The sequence below is a fragment of the Mirounga angustirostris genome, unplaced genomic scaffold, assembly GCF_029215605.1.
Source record: "Mirounga angustirostris isolate CCGP_5_RB_7025 unplaced genomic scaffold, mMirAng1.0.hap1 SCAF_1, whole genome shotgun sequence".
In the NCBI taxonomy this organism is placed as follows: Eukaryota; Metazoa; Chordata; class Mammalia; order Carnivora; family Phocidae; genus Mirounga; species Mirounga angustirostris.
Genome location: NW_026991709.1, coordinates 154,522,014 through 154,542,552, shown reverse-complemented (window position 1 = coordinate 154,542,552; position 20,539 = coordinate 154,522,014). Strand labels below are relative to the sequence as shown.

Here is a 20,539-nt window from a genome sequence, read left to right as displayed (position 1 = left end):
CTTGCCTGCTGGTTCCATCATCTCTGCCACTTTTGGGCCTGTTTCTTTTCTTTTTTCTTTTTTTCTCCTGTTTACAAGCCATATTCTCCTGCTGTTTTGCATGCCTGTTAATTGGATGCCAGGTAATGAAAATTTTATAGTGTTTGGTATTGGGTTTTGTTTTATTCCTTGAAAGAGTGTTGGACTTTGTTCTGGCACAGTTACCTGGAAACAGTTTGATCCTTTCAGGGATTGCTTTTGTTCGGTAGAAGCCAGACTTGAGCAACAGAAGGAATGCCCCAAGGCAGATGAAGTCTCAGGTCCAAGATGGGGGAATGATAGAGACATGAGCTGGAAGCCAGAACAGTGATAAATAAGCTACACATTGAAAGCCTGGGGGCACAGCATCCTGACCTTGTAGTTTCCAAGACCCTTGGGCCTGACTGATCAAGAGCCACAGGTGCGAAGCATGCGCTCTCCTCCTCCACCTCCACCCCAGGGCAACCTCCAACTCATTATAATGCATTGGCCTTGCAGGGACAGCCCCGCCTGATGGAGAAAGCTGCCATGATGTTTCCAGTACAAACCTCATAGTGTCAAAAACTCCCCTCCCAACCTTTGGGAGGAGTTTCCCAAATGCCTGGAAGCAGCCTCCATGAGAGACCACCTCACTCTCTGTCACAGCTCCTCCCAGCCCAGAGAGACCCAATAATATCAAATCCCAAAACAACCCATGGATCAGCTCTGCCTCCTGGAACCTGCCCATTCTCCCACCTTGAGAGTGTATTTCCACCTTAACAAACTGCTTTGTGCTTCCTACTTTCTTTCTGGCTGTCTTTCAATGAGCTCGGATTCCCCCGTAAATGTTTTCATGGGGAATCCAAGGACCAAGACCTCCATTCACACAACGCAGACTCTCTCACCAAATACTTTCAAATTTTGTGCTAAGTCCAGGGCTCATTTAGCTCTATTATTAAGGCAATACTCTTCTCTTTCTTTTTTTTAAAGATTTTATTTATTTATTTATTTGAGAGAGAGCGCGCAAGAGAGCACAAGGGTGGGGGGGAGGGAGAGAGAAGCAGGTTCGCCGCGGAGCAGGGAGCCCGATGCAGGGCTCCATCCCAGGACCCTGGGATCATGACCTGAGCCGAAGGCAGACTGAGACACCCAGGCACCTCAAGATAATACTCTTCTGAGGATGCTACCCATGTACTACAAAGTCTCTACTTCAGCTAGTGAGAATACCAGTCCTTTCTAGCCCTGTAAGCACTCCAAGAATTGTCCTGTCTGAGACTTTCACGGGGTTCTTTCCCCCACCTGGAGGAATTTCTTCATGTGCAGCCACCGATCAGAAATTAAAGACTTGAGGTTTTTATCTGACAGTCTCTAGAGTTGTCTCTATTTGTAGAGCTGCTCCGCTCTGGTACTCTGCCCTGCAAAGTTGAGCTGCCTTGACCTTGCAGAACTCAGAACTCCTGTCTCCTCACTCTTTGAGACCACCAGGTCTCATTTGGGTTTTCTCTAGGCAGTGATCTGGTACCATTGTAGGATTCACCTGTTTGTTCCCTTCTCTCAGAGATCATAGTCCTGCCTTGACTGTTGTCCAGTGTTGGAAATTATTGTTTCATATAGTTTTCTGGTTTTCTAGTTGTTTAAGGCAGGAGTATATAAGTCATCCCTGTTAGGTACACATCATGGTTCTTTTTTTAAAAGAAACAGCTTTATTGAGGCGTAATTGATATAATAAAAATACATTTAACATGTACAATGGACAAGTCTCAACATGTACGGTAAACCCATCATCACATTCAAGACAGTGAACACAGAATTTCTTCAAGTCCCCTTTCCATCCCCTCATTCCCTGCACCCTTTCCCCCAAGGCGAACACTGATCTCCTGTAAGCCACCACAGATTCGTTTGCATTTGTTAGAGTTTTATATAAATTCTTATTTATAAGAACTTACGTAAATATATTTAAAAACTTATATAAATAAGTTTTATATAAATTTTGTCTAGCTTCTTTCACTCAGCATAGTTATTTTGATTTATGCTCATTGTGGTTTGTACCACAATCTCTCCTTTTTCACGGCTAAGTAGTATTCCACTATGTTGACTATGCCACAATTTGTTTGGTTATTTTGTTTGTGCCATATTTGTTCGTTATTGATTGGCATTTGGATTGCTTTCAGGTTTTAGCTAATGCAAATAAAACTGCTATCTCACATTCATGTGAACGTTTCTGTATGGACATGTGTTTCCTTTTTTCCCGGGTAAATACCTAGCAGTGGAATGGCTGGGACATATGGTGAGTATACGTGTCATTTTTTAAGAACCTGCCAAACTGTTTTTGCAATGGTATGTGTTTCAAAGCCAGTCTTTCTTTGTTTGTAGACCCGTGTGGCGATGTGGTAAATCAATGAGACGTTCAGATGTAAATGTTCGACTTCTTTTATTCTGAAGCAATACGCATGCTCTGGCAACCGCCAGCTCGATTCGCGGTGGCCCCCACCGGCTTGGAAAGTAGACTTTCAGCACAAGGCGGGAAAGGGAGAGGGGAGAATAACAAGGGCCTTGTCTGTCAGGTGGGAGAAGAGTCTGAACCCTTGGACTTTTTGCTTTGAGGTATTTAAGCGGAAATTAAAGTGAATTTGCTCTTTTTGGATCGCTCATCTTTTTCTTGTGATTTTTGAAAAGATGAAATGTGGGAGAACTTAGGTCAGGCTGTTTTTTGACGTTTTGAGCTGTTCCCTTGATGTTTTGGCTTTGAGGCTCCCCTCTGTGAGTGAATCTAGCCTTTGCTTCCCCTCACCCTGTGGAACAATGCCAGTGAATTAGAAGGAAATTTCCAGTAGCGATAAGTAGCTTTTCTTTGATCCACACGCAAATCAAGCTTCCTGTAGCCAATAGAAGAATGGGATTCACAAATGCCCGTCCGGCTCTGAACCACTCATCTTATTTAATGGGATGGGCGGTGGTGGCGCGATCTCTAGCCACCTCCTCCCCTTTCTCAGATGCCCTGGCACAGGTGGATTCTCTTATAGGAGTTTCCTTATGACAGCCACACACACACCGGGCTGTGCTTCCGTGCTTCCAGCAAGATCTTGCACATGTTGAAATTTCTGGCAGGTAGCAATATGTTTAAGTGCAGAGACCCTTGAAAGTCAGTCACACAATGCCTGGGGGGGGTGGGAGGAATACGGCAGGAAGAGAGCGCTGATTCACACCTCCACTCAGCCTTGCCTGGCATCCTAACAATGCAGAATAAATGAGAGAGCAAACGTCCAGGGCCCTCATGTGCTGCCTCGCTCCTGGAGCAGGTGGCGCCTTCCCTGGAGACAGAAGTCACCGTTCCCTCAGGAACACCCCACCTGTGGCCCTGTGACTGGCGTAGCTCACAGTGTGGCTTGAGGAGATCTGTTACAGAACACTCATGTCCACAGTCACAGACTACCCAGGACAGCAATGTAAATGACCCCCTCATGGCCTTTCCTTTGCTGGACCTGATAAATCTGTGTGATTTTGGCTACAGCCAGAATAGGGCCTGGCTAATCATTTTTAGTCTCCCCTGTTGGTTTTAGGCTTTGTTCTTAACAATGATGCTGCTTCCTGCTGAGTTCTGTGGGGTTCTGCCTCCCACCCTCCCGTCCACAAACATGGTTTGCACTGAGCCACCCAGCCCTGCAGGCCCTGGCTAGAGACAGGGCCACTCCCCCCAGCTTAGGGCCAGGCCTCCTCACCTGGGCTCCCTGTAGACTCCCAACCACCGTAGTCAACCCAGTTGACACGGGTGAAGAGTTAGATACAGGGCACGGCTGAAAATGATGTCACGACTGATGGTAGATCGGAGAAAGGAGGGCCAAACCCCACCCCATACTCTAGTTCTCAGGCAGGTGACAGGTGGAGGACCCAAGACATCTCCTTCTTGGCTTCCATCTCCTTAGGGATGCTGGTTGTGCTGGGGAAATAAACGTTTGATTGATTTTTGTTGCCCCTAAACTGTTGGTATTGTGGCTGAATGACTGCAGTTGTCATGGCAGCAAGCACCATTTTATTATCATCTGTGGCCTTTTCTCCTCTCCAGGGAAACATCTGACATGATTCTGGCCCGTCACCCTAGTTCTGTTCCTTGTCTTGTGGTGAGGGCTGCTTCCTCCCTGCCTCCGATTGTGGGGGGTTCCTGGTGGTTGGGAGGGCCTGGCTGAGGCATGGGAAGGATGAGGGTGGGGGTGGAGTGAGAGAAGAGAGTCAGAGGAGGGACACAGTGTGTGTGCGCGCATCTGGCGTCGGGGGGGGGGGGGGGGGACATTGAAGCATGCAGACAGCCTGTCACTGGGAGGCAGAGGAGGAAGGGAAAGGGAACAAGAAGGGAGACAGGAACAGAGAGAGGTGGGGGAGGACACGCGGAGGGGAAGGGGGGCCCTTGCTTAGACACACAGCCGATCAGAGCCCCTCCCATCTGCCGGCACCCCGCTCTCTGCCGTCCACGAGCCCGTGGGTTTTGGTGTGCAGGGAAGCTTGTTTTCCTCGGTCTCTGCCCCACCGCCTCTCCCACGGGCCTCATAATAGCCAGCAGTTCGATGCTGAATGAGTAAATGCGGGAATGGACATTCGAACACTTTTTAAAAATTGTTATTAATGAATAAAGGTGCCTGACTGATGGGAATCAAAATCACTGGAGACAGATGGTCAAAGTCGCATGCCAGTTTGTGGATTTGTTCTGAGAGTGGGAGATAGGCATCGGCTATTCAGAGGGTGCCCCTTCTCGAGGGAATCCCCCCTTCCGGCACCTGCCCTCGGGCCACCCCTTTCTGTGCTGACCAGGATGGAAGCAAAGCAGGCACCATTGGCCGGGGTAGGGGGCCATCTTCCCTGCAGTCTTCGGCTCTGAGCACCCCATCCGGAGACGCTTTAGGCTCCTGCCCTACAGGAGGGGAAACAGGACTCTGAGGAAGACGCTTTGTACCTGCTCAGGGCCGCCCCTGGCTCCCCTGCCTCCGCTTGGGAGTGTGCATGTATGTGAACACACCCAGAGCCCTGGTGATCCCTGCTGAAGTCAGAGGCAGGTGGCTGAATCCGCGGTTTCTACGCAGCAGAGCAGGTTTCCAAGCCCCTTGGAGGGAGGCGGGGGTGGCGGAGCCCTGTGTTCTCTGGTGCCGACGCTGGGCCAGGGCGATGGGCCCCGGACCCCCTACTCGAGGAGTGAACATGGCAGGGCGGCTGCCGTGGGGGCACTCACACTGAAGCTGCCCTGGTGAGGACTGGGCCATCAGGCAGCCTCCTGACACCTGTTCCACGACAGGGCCCCTCCCAGATGCTGTGCAGGGGGCAAAGTCGGCCGGGGGAAGGGACAGGGGCCCGGGGATCAGGCGTCGCTGGGACTGTGGGGGACAGCCCAGGGCTCCAGGAGCCAAGGCTCGTTGGCACCTGTGTGCGAGGGAGGGAAGGACGCAGGCCGCAAACCCCTTCAGGCCACACTGAATGGGGGACCCACAGCTGTCAGACACCCTAGCGCAGCGGAGGGGGGTCTTCATGGCCTGGTGTGTAGGTCAGGGTTCAAAATGTGCCTCTGGGACTCTGAGATTCTTCAGCTGTGTCCCAGGGGCTGCCAAAGGAGTCGAGGGCACCTGAGGGCAGCCCCATTTTATCCATGTGACATGCCAGGGGCCCCAACAGGACCAGGGGGTCCCCTCAAAATGGTGCAGTGAAGAACAATTTAAGGAAAGGACACATCGGTGGGGGAAGGGGGGGTTGCAGGGTTAGGGAACCACCCTTAGGGAGGGTGAGGCCCCCAGAGTGGGAAGCAGGCAGCCTCTGGGGGGATGAGAGCAGGAATTGGTGTAGCAGAGCCTGGGGGTGCTGGAGCCTTAGAGGAGGGCTGGAGCTGCAGAACACAACCACCAGGAAGCCAGCCAGCGTGGCACCAATGCATGATGTCAACAAAGCCAGCCCCTTGGGCACTGAGCAAGATGGGGGGAGGGGGAGCGGAGCAGGAAGAGCTCAATATGAGGGGTAAAGGGAGAACAAGCAGCGTTTGGAGCATCCACGGAGCCAAGAGTCTGATAATAAAGAGAAAAAACCAAACTTGAAAGGCCCTTACACTAACCACGAATCTGGGTCCAACTCCTGACTCTGTCACTCACTTGGTGATCTTGGCCAAGTCCCAACCCTCTCTGATCCTGCAGCCCTCACTGCACCGAGGGATGGCAAGGACTTCCTTGCTAATCCACAGTTGTTGTAGGGTGGCATCAGGTAATGACTATGACTGCATTAGGTAGGGCATAAAGTTGCGTCACGATTGTCCCCATTATGGTCCCAGAGCACCTCCTGGAGTGGAGATCCTGACTGTTCTAGGCACAGGCCCTCTGACATGCTCCTTGGAGGGGGGTGACGACAAGGAGAGGACAAAATGAGAAAGGAGAGGGGAGGATGCCTCTGTTCTTGCATCCTGGAAATGCTTCCAGTTGTGAGGCTGAACCTTGTCAATTCCTTCTGCTATGATCAGAGCTCTGTGTGACCTCATGCCCCAGCCCAGCCCTGGGAAGAGGAAAAGGATTACAGTGATAAATCCCAGCTTCTGTCCAGCGCTGGCGGCTGCCAGTCTATGGGAACAAATGGAGCAAACAGGAAAACTGATCTATGCTGACTAAACTCATAGAGGACTGATGGATAAACCCAAATGCTACTTATTTGTGTGCATTCTTCAAGTTCTTTGATATCTGAAAACCTGCGCCAGTGAGAAAAGATTAGAGTTTCTATATGACTCAGCAGGTAACATTGTCTATAAAAGAAAAGGATCCATTAAGCCTTGTTCCCAAGTAAGGCAGGAAATGGGGCAGGGAACGAGTGTGTTGTTCTTTGCACTTAGTAATTCTAGCTTTTTGACTCAAACAAGGGAAATTGTTTAGAGGGGGAAAATAAATTTGCCCTAAATGCCAACCCTTATACTTTCCTTGTAGATGTAACACAGATATTAGCCCCACACCCCCGGACCTCTTTCCACCTCATGGAGATCCAGGTAGAGTTGACTTGAGCCATCAGATTTGTGGTCTTTAGGAACCTAAAGCTCTCCCCAAGACTTTTGTATGCCCTTATAGGGCTCATGTGCTTGTGTCCCCTTGTGTCCCCTACTGCCCCGCCCCACCCTGGCTCCCGCTTGCGTGTGTGTGTGTGTGTGTGTGTGTGTGTGTGTGTGTGTGGCCCTTCTTCTGGGCTCTTACCTGCACAGTTTCTGTCAAGTACATCACGAATCCTTCTGCTATGAAATGTTTATGAGCAGAGCAGAATTCACGTCAGGAGTGAAAGGGCTGGGAGGGGAGACAAGAGCACATTCAGTCACAGCAACACAACCTCAAACCAACAGAAGAGCGTCTCTGATCCTTGAGCCTCTGGCCGCCCCACACTGACCTCCCCCAGTCCCGCCCACCCCCTCCACCTTCCCCTCCCCCCCTTTCCTTTATCCTCTCTCAGACTCTCCTGGGAGCTGAAAAATAGTTCTCACGTTGTTTTGTATGGCAGAGTAGCTTCCCCTCAAGACCTGGCACTCTACCCCAAACATTTATTAAGGTCTTTTCTCCCTCCCTGAGAGGCACTCTCATACTGCTGAGATAAGAGAGGCGTTGCATCTCCTTTCCTAGACAGACCCCTACTGCCGTTCTTCACCTCCGTTTGCTCTAAGCACTCCAAGGGCTTAGCTGTCATTAGCTGTCATCAGCCCAGACGCTGCTGCCCTCAGGAAAGCCTTCTGACTAACTCCTTGTTCCTTCCTGGCTGTTTGTGGGAGAAGCCAGCTGCGGGATCTTGGCCAAAGTGCTGAACCCCCCACCCCAGCCTCCCTGGGGAAGGGAATGACAGGTAACATAGGAAGCTGTTGCAAGGATACAGGAACAGGATTCACGTGAAAATGCTCTGTCAGCCACAGAGCTCCGTGAACCTTACGATGGTTTACTCAAGGGCCACGCTAGCCAGGATACCAAGCAAGGTGGCCATTGGTTGAGTGTGTGACTTCCTTTCTCGATGACAGCAGGTTTACTGATGCACCAGCCTTTCTCGGGTATAGTCAGAAGCTGTTCAGCTGGTATGAACAAAGAACACCTGATGGGTAGAGAGCTAGCAGTCCTGCCAGACATGGAGCATCTTAGACTAGGGAGAGTCTCTGAGAGATTTAGAAATGCCCAGACGTCTACAAACAATCTTCACCTCTGGACGTCTTATAACTTATAGCAAGCACCAGGTTTTTTAAAGTTTTTTATTCAAATTCAGTTAGCCAACATATACTACATCATTAGTTCCAGAGGTAGAGTTCAATAATTCATCAGTTGCATATAACACCCAGTGCTCATCACATCATGTGCCCTCCTCCATGTCCATCACCCAGTGACCACCTCTCCTCCAACTCACCTCCCCTCCAGCAACCCTCAGTTTGTTTCCCAGAGTCAAGAGTCTCTCATGGTTTTTCTCCCTCTCTGATGACTTCCCCTTCAGTTTTCTCTCCCTTCCCCTCTGTGCTGTCCTCTGTGCTGTTTCTTGTATTCCACATATGAATGAAACCATATGATAATTGTCTTTCTCTGATTGACTTATTTCACTCAGTATAATCCCCTCCAGTTCCATCCACGTCGATGTAAATGGTAAATATTCATCCTTTCTGATGGCTAAGTAATATTCCATTGTATATATGAACCACATCTTCTTTATCCATTCATCTGTCAAGGGACATCTGGGCTTTTTCCACAGTTTGATTATTGTGGACATTGCTGCTATGCACATTGGGATGCAGGTGCCCCTTTGGATAATTACATTTGTATCTTTGGGGTAAATACCTAGTAGTGCAATTGCTGGGTCGTAGGATAGCTCTATTTTTAACCAACAGTGTAAGAGGGTTCCCCTTTCTCCACATCCCCTCACCAACATTTGTTGTTTCCTATCTTGTTAATTTTAATCTTTCTGAGTGATGTAAGTTGGTATCTCACTGTGGTTTTGATTTGTATTTCCCTGATAGCAAGCACCGTTAAAAAAAAAAAAATTACTCCTCTACTTTTACTTCATTACAGAAACAATATATTGTAGATTAGTTAGAAATAATGTTTAGATAAAAACAGAGAGAGAGAAAGAATGTCATCTGCAGCTCCCTGCCCCCCCCAAAGGGAAAACCACTATAACATTTTAGTGTAAATACAGCCTGATTTTTCCTGTGTGTGCTTGGTGTGAATTTCTCCATGACACTTTTGTGCACAGTAGGTCATACTTCTTTTATTTTTCCAAATTCAATTAAAACTATCAGTCACCCAACTTTTGATCCATTCACTCATTCAACAGCTATTTATTGAACACTTATTATGTGCCAAGCACCCTTCTGGGTGCTGGGGAAACAGCAGTGATAGAGAACAAAAAGCTCTGCCATTGCCCAAAGGACATTCTGGTCAGGGAAGACAGACAAGAAACAAATGAATAAGAAAAATAGTATGACAGCTGGGGATAAGTGCAATGGAAATACCACAGCAGGGGAAGGGCTTTGGGAGTGTCAGGCAGGCTGAAATTTTCAGTGGGGTGATCAGAGAAAGCCCGAAAGCAACAACCTGAAGGACTGAGCCATCTGGAGAGGATGGGGAAGAGTGTTCCAGAAGCAGAAACAGCATGTACAAAAGCCCTGAGGCAGAAGGGTACCTGGCATGACTTAGGGACAGAGGAGGTCAGTGTGCCTGGAAGAGAGAGTGTGTCAGTGTGAATAGGATGTGGGAGGCGAGATAGGGAGGTCATGGAGCCGGACTGGGTGGGGCCTTGGGGCCAGTGAAGGGATCGGGCCGTTCTCTGAGTGAGATGGGACACTACTGGAAGATTCGAGCAGAGCAGTTGGGCAAAAAAGGTTTAACATTGACAACAAACTGCAGACGGGCAAAAGTAGGAGCAGGGGACCTGTCTTGAGGCTATTACAACAATCCAAGTGAGAGACAATAGTTAAATAACCAGGAGGATATCGGAGGTGGTGGCTTGATGTATTTGAAGGTAGAACTGAAGGGGTTTCCTAGTGGAACCGTGAGATGGGAGAGAAGGTCAAAGTGACTCCAAGATTGCCCCGAGACAGCCAGAGAATGGAGAGATGGGGAGGCTGCGGGAGGACTGGTTGGGGAGATGGGTCAGAAGCTGGTTTTAAAATGTTAAGTTGGAGATAATAATACCCACATGGGATGTCAAGGAGGCCAGCCTGGGGTTTTGGGGAGAGACTGGGGCTAGAGACATAAATTTGAGTTTCAAAAGCAAAATGTTAGTATTTAAAGCCATAGGGTCATTAAGGAAGTCCCTGTAGACAAAGGCAAGTTTAGGAGCAGGCCTTAGATTAGCAGGAAGAGCCTCACCTCCCTCCTGGGGCACCCCAGATCCCTGCACGGCCCAGGAACAGATGCTGGGTTTACACAGAAACGGTCTGCAGTGACCCCTAATATTCCACTACAGCTACTTCTCCACTTGTCTTTAGTGCCCACACCACGTCATGGGGAACACTGCACCGCTGTGGCCACAGAGACGGGGCTGAGCAAGGCCTCGTGATGACCTCACTCCTTGCCCAAGGGCAGACAGTGACCCTAATCCCTCCATACCACGCCATCAAGGCCACCCTAAACTTAGGGTCCCTCAGTCCCACACACAGCCCGCCCCACATGGGTCCCTATGCTCTTGGAGCTTATAGTCCAAATCCTTCTGATGTCCAGTCCCAGCTGCCTTTCCCTCCAGGGATAAGCCCCCAGCAATCAGACAGCTTAGCTTCTCAATCCTTGAACGAAAGGAGTTGGTTCCACTGTCTCGCTTCCAAAAGTGGACCCAGAATGTTGAGATGTTTGAGTGGGCCCCGCGAATAACATCCCCTTTCTCATGTCCTCACTTGAGTCCCAAACCCACTGAGAAATTAAACAAAGGAATGGTAAGGCAGATGGAGACCAGAAGGTCACTTGTCCCGATAAAGCTGATGTTGGACAAAGAGACTACATGTCCTTCCACACTCTGAATCCCAGAATTAGGCATCTAACTCACCTTGTCCTGGCAAAGCTGGACCAAGATGCCTATCCTGTGAGATCTACAACATAGGGAAGTAGAGAGACCCAAGAGGGTTTGGGCTATTCCTGTCCAATTTCTCCTTCCAAACTCTTGATCAGATTAAGCCCCTCCCTCCAGGGAGGGTGACAAGGATGGGGAGTTGGAGGGATGGAGAGAATCCTGTCATAGCAGGGCCACTGCCTCCACGTGGATGGAAGCATCTTAGGCCTGAGCTATCACCACTCCCAACCCCCCACCAACACACACCTTCTGAAAGGCCCCTTTAGATCCCTTGGAAGTGATGACTCACTCTTCCAGGGATGAACAAGGGGGCCCCGGCACAGGCCTTGTCAAGATAATGAAAAACCAAACACTGGGGTCCTGTGTAGACTTCCATATGCAGAGAGGTGTGTGTGTGTGTGCGCACGCACATACACGTGTGCACAAATGGGATCCGAATGTACATATGATCACAGCGTATTTCATAATTCCTTTCCCTTAATAATGTATCAAGGCTCCTCTTCCAGTAAAGACACTTTTACAGAATCATTGTGATGACCAAATACCACTCCATTGTGTAATACACTCCTCTTTTGGTAACCAGCCCCCTCTTCTTGCTCATCTGGCTCGTTTCCAATCCTTTGCTACTATTTTTTTTTTTTAAGATTTTATTTATTTATTTTGACAGAGAGAGACAGCGAGAGAGGGAACACAAGCAGTGGGAGTGGGAGAGGGAGAAGCAGGCTCCCCGCGGAGCAGGGAGCCCGATGCGGGGCTCGATCCCAGGACCCTGGGACCATGACCTGAGCCGAAGGCAGCCGCTTAGCCGACTGAGCTACCCAGGCGCCCGGAGTGGGGTGGCTCTTTGCGACTATTAAAAACAAGTAAAAAGTAAAAAACAAAACCAAAACCAAACCAAACAATCATCCGAACCCTCTTGTAGCTAAATTGTTTCATGTGCTTGATTATGTCCTTAAGCTAAATCTCTGCATTTGGAATTGCTGGGTTAAAAGGTAGGCATGTTTTTAACACTTTGGTTGTATTTTGCAAAACCATGCAGCAGGTACTGCCGACAGTGTGCGAAGGACAAAAAGCAGGCTGCGGGCTGTAAGCCCCTGCACTGCCTTTCCTGCGTGCCCTGTGGAGCCTTGCATGGCGCGGCCGTGACAGAACTTCAGCTCCTGCACGCGGGCCGATGGGAACGAATGGGAAGGGATGTTAGGTCTGGGCCTTCTGTATGTGACAAAGGCAAATGCATTTTCAAGGGGTTGCAGGGGCCTCTCCTAGTTGGTGGAGGTAAACATCCTGGTTCCTGCTCCCTCCCCCACCCCCAGCCATGCTCCTTTTCGGTCCCTGAGCAGATCTAAAATCAGAAGAGCAGTATCTTCTGCCTTTGTCATGACATTCTCCCAGATGACCTGCTACCAGAACAGCCATCTGTGGGCTCAAGTACAGACGTGGCCCTGCACTGTTCCCAGATCTGGGCCTGGAACCTGGACGTCTGTGGGCCATTTTCACTCTCAGCGATTTCTGGAACACTTGTGCCTCTTTGGATTGCATCTCTGAATGGCTATGTAGTTCGTGGGCTAATATTTTCCACGAAGCACCTCCAAAGAAAACATGAATGCGCACAGCCCCATGAAAGAAGCCAGCGCTCCTGGTTGCTGGAAAGTCTTTCTGGTGCGGAGACAAGAAGCTGCTGAAGGGTTTCCAGTTTCTCAGGGATAGAAGGAGGGAGGGTCCCACTGTGCCCGGGGATGGTGGCCCTCCAGAACAGGGAGGTGGGCTCCGCAAGGAGAGGAGATCTTACCTCTCCCAGGCCTCCCAGAGCATGGTGGAGGGTGAGGAGTGAAACAGGCATCTGTTCAGATCCTGGGGCTGGCACCCCTCCCTGCAGGGGCACGGGCAAGTTCCCTGACCTCTCCGTGCCTCTCTGTTCCTTAGCTGGCAATGAAGGTAGCAACACTTCGCACTAGGGCCGTGCATGGATCTAACTGGGTAATGTGTATATGAATGACATGGGGGGTGCCCAATTAGGGGCAGACGTTACTCTAGCATCACTACTAGCAAGGGTAGACAGTCAGGAAGCCAGACTAGAACCCCGAGAAAATGGATGAAAGAACCACTGGACATCCCTCACGTACCGCACATCCTTATGTGCCCAGGGCATAGCACCTGGCCAGCACCCAGCAGATGTCTGGTGAATCTGATGGATGACTACGTGCTAGGCTCTGGCAGCGAAGACGGGGAGCAGCTGGGCGCTGGAGAGCTAAGACAACGCCCGTGACAGTACCAGCACCATTAATAAAACCAGCAGACAGTTGCTGGTCGCACTTACTGGATGCCTTACACTAAAGCTCGCTACACCCCTTCTAAAGCGGTGCTTCACCCCCATTTTACAGAGGAGGAAACTGAGGCACAGGGGAGTCACACAACTTGCCCCGTGTCTCACAGTTAATGAGCGTGGAGCAGCGTCCAGGGCTGGATCCCGGGGTAGGAGGATGGCTGGCCGGGGACCCTCCTGGCTTGGCTGAAGTGGTGGCAGGCAAGAACACGGACTTCGGCTCAGGCCTGAAGGTGGGGAGAACATAGACACTCGCTCTCCCAGGAGGGGCGGACCAGGCTCAGACCACAGAGACAGCTGACAGAATAGAAAAAAGACAGAGGAGCCCTGTTACCTCATCTCTGAGCAGTTTCTTCCGCCTCACAGCCACCCTATGGGCCAAGTACTATTATTACCCCCATGAGGAGACCGAGGCACGGAGAGGTGACGGTCACACAGCCTGCAACGGTGTACCTGGGATGTGCCGTCGGCAACCCTCCCTGGGTGAAATGCGAGCTGGCCCCTGAGTGCGGAGGGCAGGGAGAGATGGAAGAAAGAGGCTGGCCCCTCCAGCTGGGTAGGTGGCCCGTTTAATAGCAAAGGGAACTGACCTATGAGGTTCGTCTTGGGCGGTAGCGAGACACGCGGATCCCTGCACCTGCCCGCCACATCTTAAAAGTTTATAAAGAGAGAGGCCTTAAGTGGGTTCAGACGGGGATACCGTGCAGGTGTTCTCAACACCACATCACCATCTCCAGACCTTGTCCTTGCAGCAGCCTCTGGGAGTGGGAAAGGCAAGCCTCATTCCCACATCCCAAGGACAGGGCTGGGGCCCCAAGACCAGGAGCCTCTCGTCGCCTGGGTCCGGCTCACGGGTCAACCGGCACTCATGTCTTTTCAATGACCTTCCCCAGCACGTGCCCCCAGGCACTGTGGGGTTGGTGACAGGGCTGCCACAGACTTAGCAAGTGTTCCCGAGGACCTGTTCTGTCCCCAGTCCAGTGCTGGGCGCTGGGGGCAGCAGTTAACCAGGTGGGGACAGCTCCTTCTCAGGGGGAGCTGGAGACGGGGACGCACTGCGTGCACAGTGCTGCCACAGCGGGCTGCTGGGTGGCCCGCCCCGGGGGCTGCAGAGACCAGTCAGCATGTTGGGGTGCCGGGCCCTCACAGGCTTGCTCTTCTGCTTCAGGTTGGGAGCTGTGCGGCCATTATTAGGCGATCCTGGAACGGCCTGATGGACTGCAAACCTCAAGGTCTCCTTAGCCATGGTGTGGTTTGTGTTCATCTCTTTCAGCTCCTCGGGAGATCTGTGTTATTGACATTCCTATTGCAAGCAAATGGCATTGCTATTATAAACTGGGAACTCTGCAGCCCACAAGCCTCTTTACCCTTGTTCTTTCTTTTGAAAGCCTTAGACTACAACTTAGTTCGTGCGAAGTTTCTTAAGGGGCATTTTTATCACTTCTACCTAAGGACAAGCAAGAAAACTGTGAGGACCAAAACAGTCCTGTCTACATGGCCAAGGGTCCTCTGATGAGGAGCCACCAGGGGCCTGGCAGGATTCCTGAGCCCCATTCCCAGTGAGTGAAGCCACCTGCCACCCCTTTGCCTGGACTGGGGATGTGAGTGCCCAGCCTGAGCCTTGCCCAGCTCCTGCGGTGTGACCAGACTTGTCAGCAGGATGCCTGCCAGTGTGTCGGGATGATTCCAAGGGAAGACACCGGCAGGGTGGGGGTGACCCAGGGGAGCTCCACCCACCATTGGTGGCTGACCCATGAGGTGTACGGGTCATGAAAGTGGAGCCAATCATAAGGACTCTCTCCAGGATATGACCCAGGCACCCAGGAGGGTGAGACTGGCCTATTGGGACCTACAGGGCCCCACAGCTGAGAGGGGTGGAGGTTCCCTGCAGAATTGGGCTATTCTAAGAAACGTGAGCTGGAGGGAAATACGGGAGCCCTGAGGGGATGTACAGCGGGGACCTAGCTTTGGGGCCAGAGAGGAGGCCCAAGATGGGCGCTTGTGGAGGATGACCCCAGTCCCTGCGGCCTGCTCATTACTTGAGCCAATATTTGCAGGTTCCCTCCTGGGTCTGATCTGACCCGATCGACTCTGCACCAGGCTGCTTCCTCTCCCCCTCCCATGTCTGGGAAACTTCTACAACTTCTGTTTCCCTCCTGAGCTTTCCCACCTCTGAGCCCCTGGGGGAAGGCTGAAGTAAGGCTGCCGTTCAAAAGCTGGTAAATAGGTCTGTACCGGTGCTTTGCAAGGAGGCAGCAAGTTTGGCCCCCGTCTGCTCTAGGCGCCAGTGGGCTCTCACGCACTGGCCTAGCCGACCCTGCCCAGGTGGGGCTCTGCATTCCCAGTCTCCCTAACTGCCTTCTGCCCTGCCTCCACTTCCTTAGCTCTGCTGTCTCCCTCCTTCCTGTGCTGCCCAGTCCTTGTCCTCCTGGAATCCTAGCCCTGCCTCCGTTTCCTTAGCCCTCAGGCTGGGCGTTACTAAGCTCTAGCCACAGGGAGGGGCCCAGCCTCCGCTGTTGCACATTACATACTATCTATTTTATGAACAGCATCACTGTTTCTGTTGGGTGACTTTGAGCAACTCGTTTAACTTTAATGGGCTTGAGCTGCCTGGTCTATAAAGTGCACACTAATCATCACCCCGTAGGGTTACTGTGGAGATTAAATGAGATCACAGCTGTAGGGCGGCTGGGGCTTGGCGTTCAGTCACCCTCCTGCATCCCGACGTGCTCGCCTCTCGCCCGACACTGTGCCTGGGGCCTGCTCTTCTAGGAGGTGGTCCAGAGCCAGGGAGGACAGACAGAAACATCTCTGCTGGTATGTGCTGACTCGTGGCCCCAAGGATCCCAACTCCTCTTCTAGTTTGTTCTCACTTTTCTGTTCCCTCAGTGTCTCTTCCTGGCCACTCCCCACTGGGCCCTCAAATTGGAATTGGGAATGACTGAAAAGGCCCATCCATGATGGGCAGAGGGGCTGAGTGATCATGGCCTGGGTTCCCAGCTCCTGCCTCCAGGGCTGTGGTTTCATTAGTATCCTAGTCCAGTGTCGGGAATGAGAATTCAGGCCTGGTGGGCTTCAGGGAGGAAGTGCAACATAATTCAGCTTGGAGCCAGACTGATGTGTGTTCAAACCCTGATTCCTAGTCCCCAAATTCTGTGACCTTAGGCAAAGTGATTTATCTGAGTCCTTATCTGTAAACTTTGGTGATAACCTCTTTCTTACAGGATCATGGGGAGGCTTTGAAGGAGATCATCTGTGGAAACTCTCTGACACATAGAAGGTGTGCAATAAATCCTCCCACCCCCTGCACCATGTGATGCCCACAGGCTCGCCAGAACGAGTAATACCAGCACGCTCCCAGGGCGCTCAGTGCCCCAGGACTGTTCCAAGGGCCTTGCACATCTCCCCAAAGATCCCATGAGGTAAGTCATGTTATTATAACACTCAAATTTTCCAGATGAGAAAACAGAAACACAGTGAAGTAACTGGCTCAAGGTCACCTGACATGGCAGAGCTGGGAATGACCGTCACTGCAACTGGTGGGCATTTCCAGCTTGACTTACATGGCAACTTTTCCTATGGAACTTTGGAGAAGGGGTGGGAGTCCTACACCACAGAGTGGACATAGCTCCAGACACTTCCACGGCCCCCTTGCAGAGGGAGCTCACAGGGAATGCAGAAGAGTCAAACAAGGCCAACCATCCAGGTACCTTGTCTGTAGGCCCTGCCGGATATGTGATCAGCAGCTCCTGCTGGCCCTGCCTTCCTCCTGCATCACAGGTCAGCCATGCTTTACCGGGATGGCCAACTCATCTCTGGAGCATCTTCCAGCAAGTTCATTAAACGCAGGCACCAAGGAAGCAGGAACAGCCTGGTATCTCAGAGGGCAGGGGATTTCTGCCTACAAAGCCTGAAGCCTATTTGCTTTGTTATCTGAAATTATTTTCTTAAATGTCAAAGGTTTAATTCAGGAAGATCCAGATGTTTACCAGGGCTCCAACTGGTGAAGAAAAATGTATTTTAAAGGCCAACTGCAGAAGCAAACACCTTTTTCTTTGCCATTCTTTCAGGCAGCATCCTGGCCTTGACATTAAAATAGCTGACGGTGCTCAGTGCACACCCGCAGGATTTCCCGGTCTCCACTTCACCCTCACCGTTTCCTCTTCATCTCTGAGCTCGTCCACTTTGCCCCTCTCTCTCTCCCTCCCCACAGCTTGCTCAGATCTGGGGGTAAATGTGGCGGCATGTTCTGGGGAGTGGTGGGAACATTTCGGCTCCAGCCAGACAGGGGTTCAAATTCCAGTTCGACCATTTCCTGGCTGTGTAGACTTGGGCACTTTACCTCTCTGAGTGTCATGTTTCTATCTGGAAACTGTGAAGACACATGAAAATGATTTATCCCGGCACTGGGAAAAGGGGTAGCACATGGAAGAGACTGGGGGTGAGACTGGGGGTATGCCTTTTACCCCAAGCTAAACGCAAGCCTGAGCCAGTTGGTCCTTAGCGCTCTCCCGCACCCTTCTGAAGGCCCTGCCTCCTGTTTGTCTCTCCCCACAGCCTTCACCTCAGACATGGTTTCCTTCTGCCCTTGGTCTGCCTCCGAAAAGGGTGGCCCCACCTCCTCAGGGACCCCCCCCCGCCACCTCTGTGATGCCCTCCTGCCCAAATAGAACTGACCTGTCCTGGTCTCTGCCCCAGATTCGGCCTGACTGATGAACCAGCCTGGACTGACAGTACCAGAGCGAGGTCATGTTTTACCATGGCCCAGGGGAAGATCCTTCAGGGAGGCACGGACTGTCCCTTGTCCAGTGTTTCCTAATTGTCTTGGACCTGGAGCTCACTTTGGGCAATGCCGCCATGAATGGTGCCCCACCCCCAAAGGAGGACGAGTGATAACTATTCGGGTAGCTGTGCGTCTATGGGGGAAGATCTTTGACCTTGAACTTAAGGTCACACTGCTCAGGTAACTGCTAGGCCCATCTGTGCATCTTCCATCTACCTTCCCACAGCAAGCAGGGAGGCCTGGAAAAGAAGCGAAGAGCACCTTCCAGAGCTGTGCACACATGTGTGCTTTCCCTCCTCCCCCTGCTGAGGGCCAGGAGAGGGCTGCGCAGGGTCCAGAGAGCAGGGTTTAGACCCCACTCTGCTCATGACTCATGCATGACACAAGGCAGGTCATTACCCTTCTGTTCTGGCTAAAAGGCTATAATAGCATTTGGCCTCTCCCTGCCTTGTAATGATGACTCGGAGGATTAATAAGGCATGAGCGCTAAGCTTTGTGAATGAGAGCTCTGTTCCCAAGTCGGTTCCTCTGATTATTCCACAAAGCAGAGAAATAGCAAAGGTCAAAGTTCCCTGTGTGTGAGGCTGAGGTCCAAGGTTGCGGGAGGCGCCTCTCCAGGTGTGGCTTGAGCTCTGTGTCTGTGTCCCTGTCATAGGAGGCCCAGAGGACACACTTACCAAAAACTGGAGGGCGGGGGAGAAGGTCCAGTAAGGAAGGGGCTGAACATTCTCCAAGCTCAGGGCACGTGCCTGGGGCATTTCACATGGCAAGCCAGCCAAAGGAATGGATCTTACCAGGACTTCTGGAAGTTTCCAATAGCAAAACCCACAGACTGAGCAGCACCGCTTAAGGTTGGAGTGAGCAGCACGAACGCTGTCCCTCCAGAGATGCTGCTTTTCGGGTTTCCCTTGTTTTCCTGATCGGCTTTCTTGTGTAAGTTGGTTTTGCTCTCTCTCCTGGATACTGGTGGTTAAGGCCGGCGCCCTAGAAGGACAGGAGGAGGGAGCGTGGCAGGTGGGGTGCTCCACGGAGCCAACTCAGAGAAACCACTTCCCTCTGTGCCCTGGCTTTTCCAGCTCAAGATTTTGAGTTTCCTCAGTGAAAGGTCTAGGCGGAATTAAACTGACTCCCCCGTATAATCCGACTTGGGGTGGAGCAGATTCTTTCCAGTTTACTTTTGTCTGTTGGATAAATAATTCACATGGTTCAAAAGCAAAATAATAAAAATGAGAGAGAATGAGAAATTTTACTCCACCTCTGCGCTAGCTCACTGTTTCCTCCCACTGTCCCCCCTTACAGTAAGCTACTTTCACTGGTTTCTTTCTTGTTAAATAACTGCAAGTCTGTACCTCCTAATCCCCTGCACCTATTTTATCCATCCCCCCGCCCCCCCCAACCACGGATTTGTTTCCTGCATTTGTGATTTTGTTTCTGTTTGTTTTGTTTTTAAGATTCCACATGTAAGTGCAATCTAGTATTTTTATGCAAATTCGAATATGTATTTTCACTCTGCCTCCTCCCTTACATGCACAAAAGTTAGCATATGTATGTCCTGTAGATCTTCCAGGGGCTCTGTCGGAAGCAAAGGGCAGACTGGAAACAAGAGGAACGTGCAGTAGCCCAGGCCTGGTGACCCTGGGGAGCCCTAGCAGCAGGGATGAGGGGAAGGAGTAGATGTTGGAAGCTGGTGAGAGAGAGAAAGGGAGAACCTTGTGGAGGGGGCTCAAGGTCGAGGGACAGCCTGCCTGAAGCACTGCAGGGAAGGACCAGGAGCTCAGTACCTCCCCCTCACTCCCTCCCTCCCTCTGGACCTTCAGCAAGACCCCCACTGGCCAGTCCCTGCCCAAAGTCATGGGGCAAGGAGGCTGGCATATGTCAACTTCGCCAGCCAGCCTCCTGAGATGGAGAGCAGGCTGAGAAGGCCGTGGGTGTTTCAGGAGGGGCACGTGGAGAAGGCGCTTCCCACCTGTGAGCACACCCTGCTGCTCCATCACCCAACAGTGCATCCTCGAGACCTTTCCCCGTGATTCACTAGTGTGGATTTTAACCCTGCTCTGTTGCATGTCCTCACCTATCCAGCCAGACCTGCCGCCAGACTTCCCTGACCCCCAATGCCCAGCACGCCTGAGGACACTACAACATCCTCGAATTGGCCAGCCTCCTGGGCTGATCCTTCCTTTCAAAACCCAAATGAACCGCTCAGCTGCCTTGCACGTCCCTGTCAGGGGTCCAAGGCTCTGATGGACACTTACAAGGATTTCTGGGTGTCACACTGTCCTCACAGTGGCCTGACCTTTCAGTCTCTACCTTTGCTCTTCACCTTCCCTCCTCACCTCTGCCTGTCAGGCCATTGCTTTGTACATCACTGTCCTCACCTCAGCGTGGACACAGCTCCCCCCAGCCCCACG

The 20,539-nt window shown here is 51.5% G+C and overlaps 1 long non-coding RNA gene across 1 annotated transcript in view; it reads right to left on the bottom strand.

Annotated features, from left to right (window-relative positions):
- Nucleotides 1-1,058: 1,058 nt before the first annotated feature.
- LOC123863978 (uncharacterized) overlaps nucleotides 1,059-20,539 on the bottom strand; it is a 73,067-nt gene continuing 53,586 nt past the window's right edge. The window contains exons 4-6 of the long non-coding RNA XR_006795689.3: nucleotides 7,197-7,283; nucleotides 3,717-3,934; nucleotides 1,059-3,227 (exon numbers count right to left, since the gene is read on the bottom strand). This is a non-coding gene — a long non-coding RNA (uncharacterized LOC123863978). The remainder of the gene's footprint in view (nucleotides 3,228-3,716; nucleotides 3,935-7,196; nucleotides 7,284-20,539) is intronic.